Source organism: Corvus hawaiiensis, chromosome 5 (assembly GCF_020740725.1).
Source record: "Corvus hawaiiensis isolate bCorHaw1 chromosome 5, bCorHaw1.pri.cur, whole genome shotgun sequence".
Classification (NCBI taxonomy): domain Eukaryota; kingdom Metazoa; phylum Chordata; class Aves; order Passeriformes; family Corvidae; genus Corvus; species Corvus hawaiiensis.
The window spans coordinates 17340946-17364395 of record NC_063217.1 but is presented as its reverse complement, the minus strand read 5'-3'; the positions used below and the strand labels follow the sequence as shown (position 1 = coordinate 17364395).

At 35.8% G+C, this 23450-nt stretch overlaps 1 protein-coding gene across 19 annotated transcripts in view; it reads right to left on the bottom strand.

Moving 5' to 3' along the window:
* The window catches only part of SLIT2 (slit guidance ligand 2), a 263355-nt gene that overhangs the window by 211675 nt on the left and 28230 nt on the right, over positions 1-23450 (bottom strand). The gene's annotated exons all lie outside the window — the stretch shown is intronic.

The window sequence follows — 23450 nt, the reverse complement described above, 5'->3', positions numbered from 1 at the left end:
ATTCTAAACCAGTCTAATTAGGCACCTACTGTTTAATATAAAAGAATCTCTGAACTTCAAACAGAGGGATCTGCTAAAAAAATTGTATAGTGTCTAAAAAACCAAACCGCCTTCAAGTATTAGTGTTTCTACAGTGGTCCTTAGATGGTTTTAATCAAAATCCTCGCATCAGACTGAAAATGTGATTTTTCTCATATGTATATAGTAGAGCTAACCATTTGTTCTTTTCTACTCTTTCCATCCTTTAATTTTTCTCCTAATTGTTTTTGAGCTGCTTAGCCTTTGAACATGAAGCATGCTGTCAAAAACTCCCTGCTTCTATTCGTGTGTTCTCTTCAGTTTCATGCTATAATAACTGAATATAACTTGACTTGTGACAATATATCCAGTCACTAGTACTCCTGAAAATTTCAGTCACATGTTAACTGACTCCAATGTGAAAAAGGGACATAAAACCATACTTGGTGTACAGAGATGCCATGTTTCCTGGAATACAATGAACACTGTTTGTGGATGCATACACATTTATACATACAACTGTGAAGGCTATATTTTGATTATAATACCGATTTTAGTCACGCAATTATGTTCTCAGCCTTATAAGAACAACTATCTAACTCTTTCAAATAATTATAAACAGAGTCAATGCATTACTTGGGTGCTGGCCACACATGCCAAGAGAAAGATTCTTATCCCAAAGTTACAGTTATTACTGCTCTCAATTACAGTCATACTGCTCTCAATCTTTCAGTGCATGTGCATATTCAGACTGCAGATCTGCAGATTGTGCAAATTCCTGCGCTTAGCTGAAGCAACCCCCAGTATCAATACAGGCTGAGAGATGAAGGGATTGAGAGCCCTGCAGAGAAGGACTTGGGGGTACTGGTGGGTAAAAAGCTGGACATAAGCCATTAATGTGCACTTGCAGCCCAGAAAACCAACAGCATCCTGGGCTGCATCAAAAGAAGCATGACCGAGTTTGAGGAGGCAATTCTGCCCCTCTGCTCCATTCTGGTGAGACCCCACTTGGAGTACTATGTCCAGCTCTGGGGTCTTCACTACAGGAAGAATATAGACCTGATAGAGCAGGTCCAGATAAGAGGGTAACAAAATCCATCAGAGGGATGAAACACCTCTCCTATGAAGACAGGCTGAGAGAGTTGGGGTTGTTCAGCCTGGAGAAGAGAAGGCTCCAGGCAGACCTAATTGCTTCTTTTCAGTTCTTCAAAAAAGCTTATATGAAAGATGAAGATAGACTTTTTATTAGTGCCTTCAGAAACACAACAAGGGTAATGGTTTTAAACTGAAAGAGTATAAATTGAGAGTAGATAGAAGGAAGAAAATTTTACAGTGATGGTGGTGAAACACTGGAATGGAATGCCCAGAGAGGTGGTAGATCTCTGGTAGATCCTGGAAACGTTTCAGAGCAGGCTGGACGGGGCCCTGAGAAATCTGATCTAGTTGAAGATGTCCTGATCATTACAGGGGGGTTACTAGATGATGTTCAAAGGTCCCTTTCAACCCAAACCATTCTGTTATTCTACAATGGACAGAACCAAAAGGATTCAAGCCACATACAGCCATTCAAAGCCTGGCCCTCTATAAACCAATGACAAATTACATTCATGTTCCAGGCATGCAAATTATTGCCGCCCTTCAAATAGCCAAAAGTAAATTTCTGTGTTACAACTCCACAAGAATTCCACCTGATAAAACTGAATTTGTCAGTTAAGAACACAGAATCACAGAGTCATTTAGGTCAGAAAAAACCTCTAAGATCACTGAGTCAAATGTTGGGCCGATCACCACATTGTCAACTAAACCATGGCACTAAGTGCCACATCCAGTCACTAAACACCCAGAGAAAGGCATCCTCCTTCTGTTCTGGGGTTCCCAGTGTCCAGACAGATCCTCCATATCTATAACTGTTCAATCAAAATCATTATAAGTAACTCTAATCACTTATTATTTCCTTCTGTTGAAGGAAAAGACCGGAATAAAAGACAGCATGAATCACAATTTTTATCTAGACAGCATTTACATATTTTTCCTTTTCTCTTTTTTATTTAAAGAACTGATATGATCCTATCAATTTGACACACAACACTACATGGCACAAAGATACATATCCATTTACAAATTTCAGCAATAAAAAATAAAACATCCACAGCTATGCTCAAGCCCATAGAAACAATGCATTATCATGCAAACCAGGAAAAAAGTAAAATTTTGGAGTAAGGATGACAGTTCTTTCTTCATTCCCTTAAAACCTTTTAAAAATTCATATTACTATTTGTGTATGTCCTTATTTGAATTGTGATCTCTACAGCCCTACAGAAGTGAGGATTTTCAATCAAAATAATTTGAAGGCAGCACTTTTTAAAGTAAATTGCATTAAAAATGGAAAAAAGCATGCAAATTTCTGCATATATGGGTATAGTATCTCTAGCATATGGCAGAGGGCTGGAAACCAGACCAGACATATAACCTGCTCTCAGAAGGCTTAAAGACTTTGGTATTACTCATCTTGCTCATCTGAAAAATAAATGCAGATCAAAGATTCACCTGGAAGAGAAATGGCAAATATTTACTGAGATCTACAAATATTCATCTACTTGCACAATTTCCTACTATTTGAACAATCTGAAATAATTTGACAGGGGGTGACACATTTAGCTATGAGAAAATAGTTGTATTACAAGTTAATGTTTCTATAATTTCTCAGACCTCCATTAATTATTTCTTTCACTAAACCAAGACTGTATAGCAAAGCCTCAAGTGCATACATTTTTTTACTGGCAAATACAAGTGAAGGTGATCTCTGAAAAATAAATGTATTTCTTGAAATATTTTCATGAAACCAGGCTTCATTGTGTCATGCTGAAGAGTTACAATTACCTGAAAATAATTTTGATGGCACTTCTGAATAAAGTAAATAGTATCAAATTTCTGAGTTGATTTAGGAAGAGAAAAAGATGAGCTCTCAGACCAAAATCTTTGATTACAACAGACATGTTTTTTCATATGGTTGCCTCAGTATGTTACTGGATTTGAACCACACTTTTTCCACCTATTGTACTTAAACTCCTCATTTTACACCAAAATGCTCTGGGTATTCTAGTGTTTGAGGTTTTCACTTGTTTTGAAGCTTTTTGAGGTTTTGTTTTGAGGAGGAGTCTTACAGAGAAGAACTTGGTTTTTTTGATCTTATGCCCCAGAGCAGGAAACAGAATCACCCCAAATAACTACATCCCATCAGCATATCATTTCAGTTTGTTCCTACTGAAAAGCGCACAAAGGGTCAATTTGCAATGCAATTCCAACTATCACAAACACTTTATTTGAGCCACAATTTCACAAGAAAATGTCACTATATAATACCTTAGAATTCCTAACTGGAGTGACAAAATGCTGAAAAGGCACTGTTCTCAGCCTGTCAACTCAAATCTCTTAAAATGTGCAGCTAATCTATATCCTAATGGCACTGATTGGGGGATATCATTAAGAGTGACATTTACTACACAACTCCACTGGCATCGGGATATCCAAATAGTACCAGAATGTACACCCACATTATTTGGATTACACCTAAAAATTTACTATTAAGATACCAAAATCAGTTCAAGTCAATGCAATTTATCCAGAAATATCTATTGCAAAACACTACAGTTTAACCGAGAAAGCTGGATAAATCACTGGACTAAATAATTCCGAATTTTCAGGTGTGGTCCTAACGACCATTTATTCACACAAAACCTCCTTTTTAATAGGGGAGAGTCAATATTATGACAAGTTACCATTTGTCAAGTCCTGCTAGGAGATGCATCAATTTTCCAGGCATGAATCTACTGGGACTGCTTGTTAACCATGGCAGCTCTGGTGGTCTAAGCAGGCAACCTGTCAACTTGCTTACTACTTAAATTGGTTTCTGTTTTCTAACAAATGTTTCCACTAACAAAAAAACCAGACAAAATCAATGCATGTGTACGTAGCTAAAAACATTTTCCTAACGTTGGAAGTTCAGTACTGGAGAAGCAGAGATACCCTGAAGATAGCTTGATAATACAAGAAGAGATAAAAATCAGACAGCCTTTCAAAGGGCCCAAATCTTTCTTTGAGAATATATATTATGAAGTTATACAGATTGAAGCTGAGAATCAGGTCTGTGTGCAGTTCTTGATCAGATGCTTAAGTCTTTATACTTCGGTCAAGCCCATTTACCTACTTCACAAAAGTAAGTAAACCAAGCCTCAAAGTGATTTATTACTGTTACCTGCATCAATGAGATGGAGCTGTGAGGCTAATGTTGCTTCTACGCTTGAAAATCCAGGGATGAAAGGCACACCATAAGTCCAAAGTAGTAGTAGCATAATTAAATGTTCAGTGTAAAAGCTACCCTGGACTTTGAAAAGCTATCTCGAAACGTGTGAATATCAACTCATTTCTGTATTAACTGGCTCTGCACAGTTATCTCACACCACCATAAAAATTCCCGATGTGATACAGTATTTATATTTAGAAACACTACCCTTTTTCAAGATAGTGGTACTTCCAATTTTGGGAGGAAAAATTGCTTTGATATAGTATTTAATAGGACTGCTTATACTAAGAGAGTGATTATGTATGAAGGTACACACATAATGGTCTAACTCATTCATGTGAGCAGAATGAACTGCAATTTAAATACAAAACCTGTCAGCTGGTGCTGAGTGAAGATGGGAGCTGCTGCCTACTTTTGAAGTTAGAACAAATCAAACATCAGGATTGGTCTCTGTGTCTCTTTTCTGATGTCATTTTTTTAGTGATGATATTTAAAGAGCACTAAAATATTTTGAGAGGAGGAGGGACACACTACATCTTTTCTGTAAATCCTTAGCCGTTATAAAAGAACTTCAGACACTTATTTTCATACAAAATCCCAGATATTTAGTTACTTCTTATATATTTTTTGAAAATGCCAACCCCTTCAATTCCTAAAAAAATACTGTAGGACACTCTAGCTAGTAGTTCTATTTCTAACACTGCATCACTGATAGTACATCTTGGCTTGACTATAACAAATTTCTCCTCATAAAATTCAAGACAGCCTTCTTCCAAAACTACTTAAAAAAAACCCAACCAAACAAAAAAAAAAAAAAACACAACAAAAAAAAGCAAGCTCTTAATAAATCTAGCACCTGAAACCTCTCTGTCAAATCCCAGTATTTTATTAGTAGTATTACAAACACAGTGTGAACTCTTTAAATAAGTTCTATATGTTTTCTTTGAGAAATGTTATTAAATATGGGGAAAAAAAACTTACTCCTGTAAGCAAGTAAAAAAAAATCTGGATCTAAATTATTAGATCATGAGATTGTCCTTTTTAAATATATTCTTCCAAGAAATGATGAACGAATGATAACAGTTTGGTAAGTCATGAATTCCACAGACACCAATACCAACCTATTCAATAAATGAAACATGAATAAGACAGCAATCTGGTATCTTAAAAGTATGATATATTAAGATGGCATCATCTTTCAGGTAAGCTATTTACACTTTTAACATGACAAGAAGCAAAAGCTTTTTAACGTTAATAATGAAATAATGAGGACTCGTAGATACAACAGACTTCAACTCCTGGGCTTTAAGATATAATGTCAATTAAGAAACACCAGGAGCTAAATCCACAAAATTAGTTCCAGGTACCAACATCAGATGTCACCAATACCCTCAAGTTTCCCATTCAACAGCAACCTAATCCTTTACACAACTAAAACCTCCACAACAAGGGCATTTATGTTCAAGACCATGTAAGTTCTAACATTCAGACACTTGCACCCACAGTAATGCCTTATAAAATGAAGCAGCTTCCTCCCTAAAATACCAGTTTGGGGCAAAATATAGCTAGCCATAAGAAGATCACTCTGTTTCAAGGATGCAGTCATTTTCACATTGCCATTTTCAAAAAATTATTTAAATTTAGATGTTCTTCATCCCAGGAGGTTGCCCTAACCATCAGGTTCCTTCTGAGCTAAATTTCTCCTTTTCTACAAACTACTTTACTCTGTAAGACCAACCAAATACTCAATATAAAAAATGGGGAATAGGAGAAGGGAGTCACCAATGGAAATGCAATGTCAGAAAGCAGGATTAAAACCACTCTGCAGCCACAGGTACGTTTTTCCTGAGAAGCAGGACTTTTTCAAAACTGAACATGACAACAACTTAGATTCCAAGCCATTGAGTATGTGAGTAGAACCTTGTCCTGGCACACATGGTGTGTCTCTTCCAAGATACAGGAGTATATAAAAAGAAGTCTTCAATGGCAATGTCCTATTCATGTCTCCTGTTAAGACAACATTTGTTTAGCTTTCTCTTGTTTCTCTTAACAAAGCCAGGCTATCCAAATATCAAAAGAAAGTACACCAGTAAGAAAGCAAAGGATGGAGAGTCACCCAATTATCTGTGGGAAGAAGACAAACTGTGGCGCTGGCCTCAGCATTTCCTACTGTTTTTTCTTAATTCACTCCCTGTCAGCTTGCAAGTTCCTAGGAAACATCGGACCTGGGCACCAACTCAAGACTTGTGAGAAGTTAAATCCATAAAATTACGGGATTTCCAGAAAACATCATGTAGGTGCAAACCACAAACTTTAATCATTCCCAGCTGGCACTTCAACTTTGTAGGCACCACATTCCCTTTAATATATCATGTAATGACACTCTTGCCTTTATTCATGTCAGAGTCATACCATCCTTGAAAGAGCTGAGGAGCACGGGCCCAGTCTTGTAGACTACACACTAAAATATCAATCCTAGATCTGTTTCATTTCTACTACATCATTTCTGGTTTACTTACTCCACATCACTCCTCGATCACAAATTCTCCCTCACCTTCTCATTTCGGGAAAGAAGAATTAAAACTCCAGAAGTATATGGTAAATAATGTTTTAGCAATAGCCAACTACTTAGCTGACCATAACCCTTCCTATCATAACACTCACACAAAAAATATAAACAATTATTGCTAAAACAAGGTGGTAGGGAGGTTATTTTATCTTTTCAGGTATTCTGAATACTAAATGTAAAGATGAGATCATAACCCAAAATAATTATTAAGAAATTAAAACAGAAGAATTTATTTCTTGCTAAATAAAAAAGATACAAAAGATATCAGGATCACAATGCAATAAAAACACCACAACAAGTAAAGCTCTAAGTTATACCATGTTTGCTGTAAAAAATGCTACTTGAAGCCCACAAAACAGGTACCATGCACCTCTCTTTAAGCATCCTAAGAAGCTTAAAATCTCACGCTCAGACCAAGGAAACCAATAAGGAAGGAGAAAAAGGTTGTAAATATGCTACAGAGAGAAAAGGAAATTAATTAATTTTAAGCAAGCAAAATAAATTAATCCAGAAACATTGAGATCTCTGCTCTTCTGAAAACAGTCCTACATGTTAGACCATAAATAATCTGAAACAGATAATCACTGATATGAAATATTATCACAGTTCAAAAGCACTTGGGGAAGAACATAAGACATTTGCATGTCTTCGACTGAAATATCCTGAAGGATGAAAACAGAATGCTCTAGATAGAAATGAATAGGAGAAGTTTTTTTGTTTTGTATTCTAGGGGTTTTTCAGTAGCACATGCTGCATTACTTATGAGTGAGATTTTAAAAGTAAGAGGCCAGTAAATATGAAAAGCACTGGATACTTTTTTTATGGTTCTAATGTCAATTTAAATTATCTGGTTATTTTTTTCTAATATATAGAAGGCATAGCAGAAAATTATAGAAGTGTATATTATTCTACTTTAGCAGAATAATTTGACTAAATTCTAAGGGTGTTTTTTTTATATTAGTAAAGCCTTTCTTTCCACTTTCACCCTCTTTTTCACTATTGAAGGACTCCAGAAGGTTTTCATTTCTGCACTACTCTGAGAAAAATGCATTATTCTTTGTTAATGATGTTTCCTCTGTCAAAAGCAGGAGCTTGATGAATGGGTTGAAACTTCATGTAACTTCACTGTTGCTGCTGGAACACTAGCTTTGTCAAAAGCCATCCTATAGCTTTTCATAGTAATATTCAATGAAAGAAATGTTCCACCTACTAAACTGATTATTACTTTGTGAAGGTAGAAGTTCATTTATTCAACAAAAGAATTAAAATATGACAAACCAGAGCACTTAATATAGTGATGCTGTAACTTACATTCAGATCAAAACTGAATAGCCATTAAGGGAAGAAATGTTGGTGAAGACTTTTTAAAAGCTCAAGAAATACATCTGCATTCTTCTGTTACATTATTAACAAGAGCAATAAGAATGAAGTCACAATAATATAAATAATTTAGTTTTTTCTGTAACCTAGTTTGTGGCGTAGCAGGATGAAACTGAAAAAGAAGAAAAAATGGTTTATAATCTAAATATAATAATTCATATGTGAATTAACTGGATTTCTTATAGAAAGCATTTCACCTTAAGTATGATTAAATATAATTTCATATTAAATATGGTAACATAATCTATAATCATTTAAATTACTACATTTTCCTTACAATTAAAAAAAAATATGTTGACCTTCCTAAATGTTTAGCTTGTGAAAGTGTCACTCTGAGTCAGAATCAGTTTACACAGCTAAATAATCCCCTACCAGATGTTATCAACCCAGTCTTTAAAATAGCCATTGAAGTATGTTTTCCAAAAGCCTTGGTGGCCTTCCACTAATTCAGACAATAGAAAAAGGTTTCCTAGTTTTAAACCTAAACTCATCACTTCAAATGAAGCTGCTGGAGAGAATTGAACAAAACAATTAGTTGCTAATAACTCCGTAACATTCTTCTCTTACTGTCCAGTCCTCTCCCCTCTAGGATAAGCAAACCTAAGTATTTCAAGATTTTGTGGAGCTACATTTCCTAAACTCTGTGATACTCATTTATAGTTCTTTTTAAGGCTTGGTCTTCTATAAAGTTGCAGTAATTCTATAATCATCTATAATAAAAGTTTCCCAAAGTAGACACAGATAAGCACAAAACAGAAGATGATCCAGCCTTATTACAGCAGGAGCTTTGGTAGGTCAGACAGACTATATACCTTTACTGCAACAGATCTATGACTTAACATTTATCCTGTGACCCCCAAACCACTCACAAGTCGTACTTTGCCACGCTACCTTGTCTCTGCTTTCTATATTAATTTCTCCTGCTCAACACTGGTCTTCACTGTATTTTGTGAGTGGATTTCAGATCACCTACCTAACACACTACAGACATCATGAACCCCAATTTCAGCCAAGGTGTCTGCAGCATCCACTCACTGACCACGTGCCCCAAACCCATATGTTACAAAGGCAGGGTAAAACTCCAATACTGGGGTATTTAGAGCACAAGTAGATCTAGGACTGCACTTTTGACACCTTCTCAGCCTAACAATGAATTGGCTGTTAAGCATTCCCAAGAGAGCAGTTTCAGCTAGGAAGATAGCTGTTAATGATTTATCTAATCCTATTTCCTTATATCATTTATAACAACAGAGTAGAAAACAGAATAACAAATAACAAAAGAAACAAAGTTTATATTCACTGCTCAACATTTATCCTGAAGGCTAGAATTCCTGTCCCATTCCCACACAACACACACTTAAAAGTAGGGCATAAACCAGTGACTGTGCATTGGTTTCCTGGAGTGCAGCAGGACCTTACAGTGTTAAGACAAACATGTGAAAAACATTAAGCTGCATCACCCTGGGGAGAAAACTTAGTGGCAACACAGGCTCTCCATAGCCTTACCCTCATTCTGACCACCCTACTGAGCTTCAAGCAGAAATGCACACTTACATACACACATTAGTAGAGTAGAGATACCAAACTCACTTGAAGTATTTGAGTTCCACAATTTATTTTAAAAATATGTCACCATCATTTAGATAGATGGTGGCAAAGACAGCTCGATCAAAGTAATATACTGTAGGGGATAGCTCATTTGTCTTGACTTCCATCTCCTTAAATGCATTTAAAGAGTCAGAAGGAAGCTTTTATGACATGATCCTTCCAGCCTTGCCCTTTTCATCTGGATCTCTGAAAACATATTTCTCAAATACACATAGAAAATAGTTTCAGTCCGTTACCTAATTCAAAGTACAGGCTGGCAGAAGTGGTGGATCAGGAGACAGTAGCAAGGAAAGATAAATTTAGAGAGGGGTACAAAGAATATTTTTTGCAGGATACCCTTACACTCCCAGAAAGGTGGCAGGTATATTAGTCCCTGAGATGGACAAAATGAAATGGCAAACCATGCAGGCAGAAGAAGAGTTTAAAAAATTACCTTTTTTCTTAAAACTCTCTGCCTCACCCCCTTCTAACTATGCTGTTCCTACAGTGATAATTATAATAATCTGCTTTGTTCTCCACCTCTCTATAGAATTCAGGGCATTTTTTTCCAAAAACCAAATTTTAGAATCTTCCACTGAAAAAAAGAAGGCAGTTGTAAAGGCATGTTTTATTAAAGGTAATTTTACAGCACAAAGAATAACCTAGCAGAAGATTAACACAATTCATCAGACAATTAAATATTACTGTACTCAGAGTTAGCTTCTCACAAAACACTTCAAACAACTACACAACAATAAAATTTTTATTACAAATCAGGCAGATATTTACCTGAACATGAAGAGACAACACAGTTTTACATTAATGTATCTAGATAATAGAACTGGAAATGCAGAGAAAAATTTTATTATTTTAGAGAAGAACACCAGTTACTACCTATTAAACCTTTTCCACAGGCAAAAATACAGACTAAAAGAATAGGAACATTGAATGAGGAACACAGTTCTGAGGAATACTTTTTGACTTACAAATTCTATAACAAAAATATTTTGTAATCTAAAAGAAATTTTAAAAATTAATTCACTAAGAAAACAGCTTCTGTTGAGATAAGTTATCAGGCAACCCGATTCTACTAACTCAGATAAAATAGTTTGTGAGAGTATTTTTTAAATTTCATCCAGTTTTTGAATTTTGGATTCATTTATCAATTAAATGCCCAATTTAACCAATGCAATCAGAATCAAATAGTGTCAATAATTACTAGTATTTTCAGCACTGTTTCGAAATGCAATAAATTACTCATACTAATTCCATTTTCTGCATTCGCATATATATTTTTAAATGTTGCTAGTTCCTGTTTCTTTATTGCACATTACATATAATTTTGGGTACATGGCTTAAAACCTTTTGCAAACTTTTCATATTAATTTATATATTTGGATGATAGAGGCATTAAAGCACATAATGCAGAAAAACAACATACAAGATGCTTCTGGAGGTCCAGGTTATTAGACAAAGCATAATAATTTTGTCATTCAAATACTTGGAATCTTTTACAAAATATTTAACAATGCTTGAATAAAAATTCTCCTAATATCCACTGCCAAAGTAAAAAGTATTCAAGATGCTGAGACTCTTGCTAATGCCTAAAAAATATACCCAGAACTTAAGTGCCATATACATTCTCAATTCAGTAATTTCTAGCTGTATTTTTATTGGTCTCTTCTATTTCCTATCTCTTGTGAAAAATCCCTCACCTTATAATGAGTTCATTTATTTCAGTCACTCTCTCCTTGGTGTTCACAACCTTTCTCTTTCCAGTTTCTAGAAGTATCCTTGCTTCCTTAGTAGTGGAAAGGGCCTGAATGCTAGTGTGTTTCTTTGCTTTCTACTTGAAACCCCCATCCTCCAGAGAGTTCCAGACACTTTAGGTCTGTTCAGCAGTTTCCTGAGAATGAGCAGAACAAGCCTGACCCAATACAATAGGTGTTGCTACTGCTTAACAAAACACTTAGGAACGGTAACAGACAGGTGCAACTGAAGATAGCAGACTATACTGTGTTAAGAAAAAATTTTATTTCACTCCCCAAATACATTTTTCCATTTTCACAACACATTTTGCTGCTATTAGTTCTGCACTCTACTCAGAGGTCTCCAGACCACGCCCAATCGTTTAACACAACCACAAAAGCTATAGTTTTAGGGGATAGTCCACAACGGAGGTGGAAATTTCTTAAATTATATGGCAAGGTTACAGCAGCACACTGACATTTTATGAAGAAGTGAAATCACTATATTTAATAGAGGTAAAAAACTAAATATACTGGATTTTTTAAAAAAACAGTAGCATCTTAAAAAGGTTCTATTCACTTGACTTTAGTGCACTCAGAAAAGGGTGAAAGAAGTTTCCATCCAGACTACAGGGTCTCTTATCACAGTCTTACCATAGTTTAACACAGTTGGCCATAGTCCATTTAGTTCCCACTTAACTGGAGAAGAAAAGTAAGTTGGCAAACTGGGTGAAATCTCCAGGCAACATGGAAAAAGAGGGTCACTTGTTTGAAAAGAGAGCCTAGTCTAAGAACAGATAAGGAGCCTGTTTCACAGCAAAAGATCCAGTTAGCAAGATAACAGCACAAACCACCTTAACCTGTGATGTGAATGATGCGATAGATGTGTCTATGTGACCCACATGTGACACCTCAAGACTAAGTTGCAGCATTAAGCCCAAATTTACACTAGCTGGCTTTGATCTGCCCATAAGAAATATAGGTATTAGGTTAAAGCTGCAAAGCATTCAAAATATGTGAATCATCTTTCTTTACTCAAGTATCAATAATCATCTTCAGCTGAAAAATGAATTATTTGTCATGACAGTCCTTGTATCCTCCAATTTACCAATACTGTCTTCTATTCTACAAAACAAAGACCTTCAAGGGCAAACCAGTGAAGTTATCTGTCTTTCCAGAGGGTTTTTCAGCTTGGTGTTTTCTTTCTTTGGTGCATTGCAAAGAGCAGGTGGCAGGGAAAAGGAGAGGGTGAGAGAAAGGTAAAACTGTGCCTCATTGGTGAATATTAAGAGCTACATAGATTTAATGTTCATTTTCTAGGTGGATCTTGTTTTGGAGGCAATAGGTGTTATTCTGCAGTATCACATCGAACAAGGTTTTTGTCATTTAAAGATTTTTCACATTACAAAAATAATAAAAACTTGCGGAAAATGCAATATCTGAACTTCCTCTTGCCAGCACTGTATTTTATTAATATAAACAAATATATCACTCTTGGGTTATGTCATACTAAAGTTTTATAGGAATGCAAGGTAATAGTGAAGCTTTCTAAAGAAATGAAGAAAAAGACCGCAGTGGCACATTTAGTTTCCTGATCAACAATAATGTCAAGATACATTGGCAGTAAAAGTTTAATAAAAATTGGATTGCAGCTACTTCCTGAGGCTTGTGAGGTGTCTGTAGCACTGCACCACAGCACAGCATATCAGAACACAGTGAGGCTGTTTACCCTGTCAATCACTTGTCAATCTATCCAGCTTTCTACAAATACCCCTTGTATTTGGAAGCAGTTTCACAAACCTCAGTAATTAAAATTTTTAACACAATGATAGACAGGTTTAGCAAATCTACTAAACTAAAGCAACTAGCATGCACAAAGAACAAAATTTAATGTCATGGTTACCTTTGAGCAATCAGTTAGATGTAAAAATCCCATACAGCTATTTAAAATACGTGTTTATTTTTCAGGTACTATTTTCATTTGTCTTGGGGAATTTTTTTAATATTTTATTAATAAGTATGTGTGTGTGTGACTTCAAAGTGAGCAGATAATTTGTGTTTCTTCTCCACTGCATGATTCCCATAGAAGTAAAAAGAAAACACTTCCTTTTACATAAAGTATCTTGGAATCATTTACAGTAAAGAAAGATAGACTAACTAGATTTTCCATTAGGAATGCAGAAGAGAATTTTCAGGAGAAAAGGTCATCTTCTCCAGAAAAGACAGAAATCTAGACATCACAATGTCTATCAGCTGAGCTCACAGTAAAAGTCACCAACAAGTAACATCATGTTGAGGTTGAGGACAGTGATGAGACATAATATACTGAAAATATTGAGAAGAAAAAAGCTTTGACTGCATCCAAGAATTTCATGAATTTGATAACAGAAGTATGGAAGAAGCATGACTAAACATGAAATCCCCTGGGATCTGACAAGTTATACAAGAAGAACAAGTGTCATCAGAAATTATTGCTGATATTTTATCCATTAAACGATCCTCTCTTTCTTTGCACACAATTTTTTCTTTTATTGATCCATGACATGCAAAAAGGGGATTCGACCAGTATAAAGCTCCTCCTGACTGCCCAGGAAACTTAATCTGGAACTCTGTCAGATTAGGGGTTTGATTAGAGTATGCAGTCAGAGTTTTTATTGGTGAGGAAATAAAAATTTCTGTACTGAATTACCCTATCCTGTGACTCTGGGTTCAGGTGTGGCAAGCTTACATTTCCTGAAGAAACAGAGGCCCCTGCAACTCTAGCAGCTGGCCAAACAAAGTATCAGTCCACAAAAGCAGGAGAAAGAGTAGCATCTTTTTCCCAATATAAATCTAATTACGATTTTTTAAGTAATAGCCATCATAATTCAGACATGTAAGATGAATTCTCCATCTTATACCTAAAACACATTTCTGGGAACTATAATCTGCATTTTCAAGTGACCATATACAAAAAGGAAGTTATATAATTTGCCAAATTTCTTGGTGCTAATTCATTATGCAGCTTCACTGTTTGTTGAAGCTGCATTGTCAACAGTGTACAATTTCTTAGAGTCATCTTACCCATTTCACGCTGAAAAAATGAGTGAAAACAGCAAACACCAACTCAGGGACTGAGAATAATCTGAGAACAAACAATTAGCTCCATCAGCCAGGAAACCATATGTACATTATAACAGTCCTGGCTAGTACTGTGATAGGAAAAAAGGAATCTGGAAGGACCAAAAGGTTTCTGAATTTCAAAAAAGCATATTTCAACAAGACTGTCATTCACTTTAGAGACAATGTCAACTACTAGGACATTGATCAAGCCATCAGACCAATTAATTGTAGGCCATTAAGAAATCTTCAGGGATAGAGCTGGCACTGATAGAAGTGGAAGAGTGAGGAAGATTGACTTCTTCATGATGAAAAACACACATCTTCTATCTACAGACACATCACTATTTTTCAAGATTCACATACAATTTACAATATTGTTTCCTACATTTTTCATATGCTTCCCTTGGCACCAGATTTCATTAAGATGCTGGTAGTGCCATCTGCAGCTCCAAAAGCACCTCCTCTGTCAACAGTTTGATCTCAGATGAGTCATTCAGCTTGGGCTAGCAAGCAAGCAGAAAAGCCTCTTAAGCCCATGTAAATAAGTCAACTCAATGAGCTGCATTAAACACCTTTCAAGAAACAGTCAGTCAAGTGAAGAGGGCAGAAAAATTGCCTTTACCACAGTTTGAAATTCTAACCTTGAAATTTTGAATTTTAAATTCCAAAATTCTAAAATGTATCACAGGCCACATTCCATTGCTAAGTCCGGCACCAACAAGACAAACAAAAGACACATCATTCCACACAGCAATACAGGGGTCCCTAATCTTTGGTAGAGTTACCTGGAGAACCTGATGGAAAGTAATCTCCCAGCTGCCAGTGCTGACACTCTCAGTAGTATCAGTATCGTATGTCAGACATCCACTACCGGACATGACTTCATTTAGCAGAGGAGCTAAGCAGTACATTTAGAAAAAGTTAACAGAACACATTTATACAGAAATTGCTTTTATCAAAAAGGAGCAGCAGAGGTTGCATCAAAAACATGAGCCAAGACAAAGTTAAGACCTTTCTGTTCTAACAATAATTTTCCTACTCTCAAACCTTCTTTCTGAGTTAAGACTTTTTGGGTCGGTCTGGCTTGAAAATTACTTGAGGATACCAAAAAAAAAAAAAAAAACCCAAAAAAACCTGACCCACTTTTGAATTATATACAGATACTAACTTAGAAAAAAAACAAAGCAGAGTTATAGGTAAAGTTAGTACAATGCTAGGAAGCTCACGGAAGCTGAAAGTAACTGGCTCAGCATCCACAAGGGGGAGCCTGCCCTTGGGAACAAATCTGAACTCTTGCACTTCATTAGACAGTTTACAGTTGTCGGACAGCTCACCAGTCCACAATTTGGTACAGAACATTTTCTGCAGGTTTTAGACTTTAATCAGGGCTGATGTTTGCATAAGAGGAGAGTCACAGAGAGGGAAAGCAGGAAGGAAGCTGAAACAAATCAAGAAATGGGGATGTGACCTTTACAAAGGGAATATATATAACCTGTCTAAATACACTGATTTTTAAACGGAAGAACCAGCCCAGGGAAACAGGAATGGAACACACGGACCCAGAAGATATATTTCTTATCTCGGTTCCTATAGTATGTCTATTTTCACTTCTAATCTGCTTGGAAATGACTAAATATTTGTTAGTATTTCCATTTTGGAACTATTTATCTTCATAGCCATGGTAATACATTCACATAAAGGCATCAGAGCTGCCAAATTCCTTCATTACAATTTGGATCATGGTGTAGAGGCTGGGGCGTTGGCACTTGCATCTCACTGGACCCATAACAGCAGACACTCATCATCATCAAGTGATTATCACATTTTCCCTCCATGGCTATGTTTATTTTAAGAAATTCCCATGTGTTCAAACACTACCTAGGCTTATTTCAGGGTACCAATTCTATATAAAATTCAGCACAAATATTTCTTTGCTTTCCCTTTACAGTTCATACCCTCTGGAACAGTTTGTACAGATTCACATCTTCAACACAACATCCAAGAACAAAACATAAAGCATAAAACAGACTAAAAACATATTTACTATAAATGTTTTAACCACACCCCCTGCTCTCCGCCCCCCCCAAAAGTTACTAAGTTTCATTTCAAAACTACAGTTAATTCACACCACATTTTCTTTTTTAAAAAAGTCTCATATTTGGAAAGTTTTATATAGTGTAATACTCTCTAAACATTACACAACCTCAAAAGCACTGCTGATAAAACTACACACAGCAGGATATTGTTATTAAGCAAATAAAGCAAAGCAAAGGATCAATTAAAATGTTATTTCTGATTATACAATATTTTCCTCCAGTAAGGAACAGAAACCAAATTCAGAACATCTTTTCAATCTTGTTCTGGACCACCCCACTGAAACACTGAACATGACTGAAGTTGTTTGGGTTTTTAAATTACTTGTTATAGCTTTCTGTGTACAATGTTTACTCTCCTTTCTATATGCAAAAAAAAAAAAAAAAAAAAAAAAAAAAAAAAAAAAATAGACCCTGGGTTTTCCATATCTTGATTTAGAAAGAAAGATGTTCCTAGCACACCCAGGGAAATTCATTAAGCATGGCATGCCAAAATGATGATGACCTTACACTTGAGCAGTACAGATACATTGATTATCTTCCGTTGGTATCTTTCCTTGGGCATATCAAAACTACTACTCCTTTTTTGTTTTAAATACTTGCCAAATTTATATGGGACCTGTACTATTATTGTACAGAATTAGATTACACCACGAAAGACTTTTCTGCAACATTCACATTTAGCAAACTAGTTGAGAAGTCATCCCAAGTTCAGAAGTCAGAATAAAACACAATGGAAAATACAGTCATACAGCCATAATTAAAAAATGCAAGTAAAGTGAACAAAACACATTAATAACAGCAGACTTTCTTACAAAACAATACCACCCACAGCTAATCATGCAAAAAAGGAGGCTCTAAACACTGTTATAGGAATCTAGCTTAAGATCCATTTTCAACAAAGTACGCAGTTAAAAAGCTGTACATTTCTAAGAAACTATAAAGTGAACCTGTAGCATCACATTATTATTCCCTATATGAAGATATTAAGCTAAGTTTCAAATTTATATCTAATTCATCAAATAATAATGCAACATTTAATGGATAGATATTTTTCTTAACTACTTTCTTTTGGAGAAACTGAGAGAAATCTTTTCAAGACAGACATCTCCACCTTTATTGGCATTTTCTCTTTGACTACTTCTCAAACACTGGAATTTCTTTTAGTTCTTTGAGGGGTTGTTGTTTTTGTTTGTATTAAAATGTTAGTATCTTAAACATTAATAGTGAAGGCCCAAAGAATTACCAGTGCTAATGCATTTGCATACCCACACATCACACTTTAAGGCCTTGCTGTATGCGTGAAAGGCAGAGTTGTGAACACTCAAATTCCTATTCCATGGAATACACAAAACTGAGTGGTTATGCTAATAGCACTTTACTTCAGGAAGCAGACTTTGAAGTCTTTTACAGCAACAGGAACAAAACTATGTTTTTACAATACAAAGTGTTTTCTACTTTTGTTTATTCAACATGCAACAATCTTTATGTATCTTAATCTAAATTTCTCTAGAGTAAGCGTGCGAAATAATACACTTTTCTGCCAGCACTGAAAGGCTCTCTAGGCTCCAATCCTACATTACAAACTATTACGGTAATCTGCAGCTCTTGTAAGAGAAAGTCTTCCCTGGACAAAAAGACAAATCAGCAATCAGCAGATTCCCAAGTATTTGCACCTTTCAGTTAAATGTGAGCTTTTTCACGTTTCAGAGTTTACTGCCTACTACCAACCCACTGTCTAGGGTCTATCTAGGTAGGAGAAGCACTGCTGGCCAGCAGTGCCGGCTCCTTTTCACCACCCTAGTCCAATACACTACATGGAGCACAACCGTGCAAGCTGTCATTCATACTGCAAGGAAGAATTAGGCTCCTCTCCCCACTTTGCACCTTTGTGAATAAAATCATGATGAAGAGAACATTAAGAGAATGGTTTGGAGACCAGCAATGAACAAAATAAATCGCAGAAAAAGCTTTGATTTTCAGCTACTACAGAGAAAATCCAATACCCCTGTTATTCCTAAAGGTTAAGTCTTGTGAATTTATTATTCCAGAAATCTGTCCAGTTCCATTTCTTTAATAAGAATTTGTGTATCTGGGAGTACTATAATTATTTTTACTTCAATGCTGAATATACACCAAATTATCATTCTTAGATCACCCCTCTCAAAAACTTGCAACTCCCCCTTCAGAAATCTTTTCTTGACCAATCATCTTCCTAATTCAACTACATTTCTCCCAGTTTTGCTTTCTGTTCTTCCCAATATACATGCACACATGATACTGCCATTATTTTGTTATTCCACTCATTTAAACAGGCTAACAGCACATACTAATTCTAAAGCCTTCCCTACAACTGAAATCCATTTCTGTTTTCTTTTATTTGACTAAGGAAAAACAAAAAATAGGTTTTGCAACCTGATTTACAAAAACAGAAAAAAACTCAGTTTAGCCAAAATATTAGTGAAATATTTTTAATGTTGCAACAAAATGGAAAAAATATTCATTTGAAGTGAACATCCCATAACATTAACTAGCAAAGCAAACAACATCATCATCGGTTTTGCAAAACTCTGTAACATAGTTAGAAATACTTTCTTTTCCATTTCCTGCAGTTCCTTTGATATATACACATGAAATGGGATGATCTTATTGTTCCATGCTGCACATTTACAGCTATTATCATTAAGTCTCTCACAATAGTTTTTTCCCCAGTGATCACAATCTTTAGTTTGCCGTATTTTATATTTCCCACATTCTCCAGTCCATATCCACAGAAGAAATAATCCCAGCATACTTCTTTTTTTTAATTTAAGTCCCTTAGTATTATTTCCTCTACCAAAATTTACTGGTGTGCTGTTTACACAGTTTAGATCAGCAATCAATTGACTACAAAACAATGGAACAAATAAATACTTCACCCCAGTATCTAAAACTTCAATAATAAGTGGCACAACTGGCCATGCCCCAGCACTTTTGAACAGAGCATACAGTTTTATATGTAAGACTTCAAAGGTGATACTACACTGCACGTTGCAAAACTGCTTCATCTTAATATGGCATGCTAATTGAACAATTTTTACTAACAGTAGTCTTTATTTTAGAACTTAAAACACTTGTACAATTTTCTGATTATTTCCTACTCCAAGAAGACTTACAGCATGGTGAAAGACTCTCTTCTTTTACACAGATAGAGGCACTGTTATCAGCCAGAACAGTGAAGATGATCTGACTGGCATTTAGGGCCTCAAATCTGAATGCACATGGCCACCCTCATTACACTGCGGTTATGATTTTTTAATAGACAAAATTTAAATTTGGCATCTGCTAAACTTGCATACAAAACTCAAATTTTGCCATGAGACATCTCTGTACTCTGTGCCAAAAGAGTAGTTTCAGCTTCTGCACCTCTGACATGAACACTGTACTAGAGATCAAGTAGCAAAGCATTCCTCTACAGATTTGGTAGGCTGTCCAAAAAATTCTGTTTTGTCATTTTTAGAAATGACTCTGACATAAAAAATTACAGCTTTTGAGTGGTATTTTTATTGTGTCATAGGCACTTAAGTGACAAGGAGAGTACTGTGGTTATAACAAGTTATGGCATAGGAGAGTTACACAAAAGTATTGGCTCTATTGAATTTACAGACATTACTAAAATCTAGAAGGGAATTAAGCCTCTTGCCTTTTGCAAAGAATGCACAATTCATAAAGAACACAGAAAATATGACAGAATCAATTACTCATTGACTACATTTAACATTTATGCAGAAGTAGTAAGGACCAGATAGGAATCTTCTCCAGTTTCAGAAATGATCACTGCTTTCATGCAGTATACATATGTGTCAGTGCCATTTTTTTAGTTCATCTAAATAACTTTCTTTAGTTCTGTTGAGCTTTTCAAATTCTTTTCTCCCTCTTTTAGATGTACATTTACATTCTTCTCTCTAATAAGCCTTCCATAACTTTGCATTCAGAGAAGCAGCTACTATAAATCCACCTTCATTACATTAGCTGTTATCCTATCTTCACTGCAACCCTTCCCTGTGGGTCTTATCAAACTCAGTATGCAACCTTTGCAGTTTCAGGGTCAATCAACTATCTAAATCCCTGTCAGCTATCCACCACTCCTACAAAAAGCCACATAAGTGGGAAAAAGAAGAGTTGATGCTCCTTCTATCTCCCTCATGTTAAAGTACTAAAAGCACTGAGCAGCTGCCACCAAACCTCCCCTTGTACACGCTACCTTATAAAGTACAAACAGCCCTTCCTTACAATTGTGTGGATTACACATTCATAGCAAAAATAAAAATAGCATTCAACTGTCTGGATAGAAGCAGAAATGAAAAGAGGCAAAGGTTTTGTCTCTTGTACATATTACCCCGCAAATCCTCAAGGAGTGCTTAACTGAAAGAAGTACCCCCCCCAATTCAGCCCCCTTGTTTCTTCCCCCTAAAGACTAAGGGCCCTGGAAAGAAGCCTTCAGAGTGTGGTCCTTTAAACACCCTTGAGACAGGGAGGGCCTGCACCTGGGCTTGGCTGTAAAGATGAAAAGAGTTCTGCAAGTCCCAGCTTTATTCCCCATGAGGTGGGTCTGAACAGCCATTAGCAGAGCAGGCCTCTCAAGTGTCTGAGGGAGAGAATAAACTCCGCTCAGCATTCATAAGCAGCCTTTCCCAAGTAAAGCCACCAGCCCTGGCTCCAATACCCTTACAACAGCTTCAAGGATCAGGACAACAGTCTCAGTTGTTCATCACTGCAGCCCTGGCTTCAGTTCTTCTCCAAGACCAAGTATTGCACTTAGGATATTGGCACTTTCCTTACCACAATGAGAGTCCCTTTAATTGGTACTTAGATAATTTGTGTGACCTTCCCACCACGCCTCTGAGTCCCAAACAGTTCAGAGTAGTTTCAGCTGAAGTTTACTGCTATGCATGTAGATAGTGTAGCCTAAGTCTTCCTCCATGCATTACTCATCTTAATCACTCACCAGCACAGCAAACCTACAAGCTCTACCAGGACTGAGAAGAGAGCAAGCTGCATGAAGCACAGGGTAAGCCTTTCTTATCTATCCTAAGCATCTCCTAAGGCTCCTTCATCCAACATTTCAATTCATAAATGGATATTGCAGGATTATTTTTCAATTAAAAACACTTAAGAAACAACTGAAATTGCAATACACTGCTTTAACTGCAAATGTTCAAATATCTCAGACAAAAGCAAAGGCAAATCTCTATCTGAATACTAAATTTCAATTTAATAAATATATTCAGAGAAGTTTGAAAAACACTAAGATCCCACTGGCAGATAGAAGTCTTACTGCAGCTGTAATATTTCATCAAGTGTTAGATGGTTTAAGTCAGTTGCGTGAAAAAAAACCAACATTTACTATATCAGCAGATTCCATCTGCGTTTTCTAGCTCAGTTATCGACATGTGAGAAGGACATGATCACGAGGAAAAACAACAATAATACAATAAAATTTGTGGATCAACAATTGACTTAAGCTGTGCTGGGATTTTTATTATTATTCTCTTACCATGCTTTGAAGTTGTGGGGTTTATTCCCTGACCAAAAACCAAATAATAACCCCCAAAACAATCTCTAAACCTATATACAATTTCAATTTTCCTACAGTGTGCTTGTTAAAACACATCAGTTGAAAAGCATCTGCTCTTTAACAAAGAGCATTTCATCTAGCATTAGATCTAGGATGCAAAAAAACCCAATTCAAACACGCTTTCTAGGGCAACATTACTGCAGAAAGCATTTGTAGATCAACATTACAACAAAAAGCATTATGAAGGACCCAGAGCAAATTAAACCTTTTAGATGGCTTTGACTTTGATACAATTGAACATATGGAAGTAGATCTGTGCTGTGTGAAGTGGATACACAATTTTGTAGTAATGCTCTTTCCCTTGCCAATTTCCTATTCTTTTTGGAGAATTCAGACAATTCTGCAACCAGAACACAATATGATATCTGTTTCAAACTTCCTTTTTGGTTTTTCTTATAAGATCTTGTATATACTTACCAAGAACAGACAGACAAATCTGGCAAAATAACAACTTTTTTTTTAACTACAGTAAAATTTTTGTGGATAAATTCTGTATACATTAGTAATTTTCTAAGAAAAACTATACTCTTAAAACAATGTACACTTCGGGAAATTTTTTTAAAAGGAAAAATACATGTGTTGTTTGAATGCTGTGTGAGTAGCTTTAAAGAAGCATTAAAACAAATTCAATGCATTTAAAATGCTATATAAATCAACATTCAGGATGAAGGGTCAACAGGGGTTAAACTGTCTTTCTTGATTGCATTCATAAATGTCTTTTCTAGCTGTATTATAGAAGCAACTGCAGCATAACTTGGATATTAAAACCTCCACGGAAACCAACAATAAAAGCTGCTAAGAATTTCACAAGGGTTTTTTGTTGTTTTTTTTTTTTCTCTTAGGTGTTAATTAAATGATCATTTAACACTGAAATGTAAACACAACATTTTCATCTACTGACAGCATAGCCTCTTATAAATCCAGGGTAATAAACGTCCTGGTGTTAATACTCTGAACCAAGTTCCCACAACACACTAAGATGCCTTGTCGTGTCTAAGGTTAAGCATCTAGACACAAAACAAAGATTGTGCCT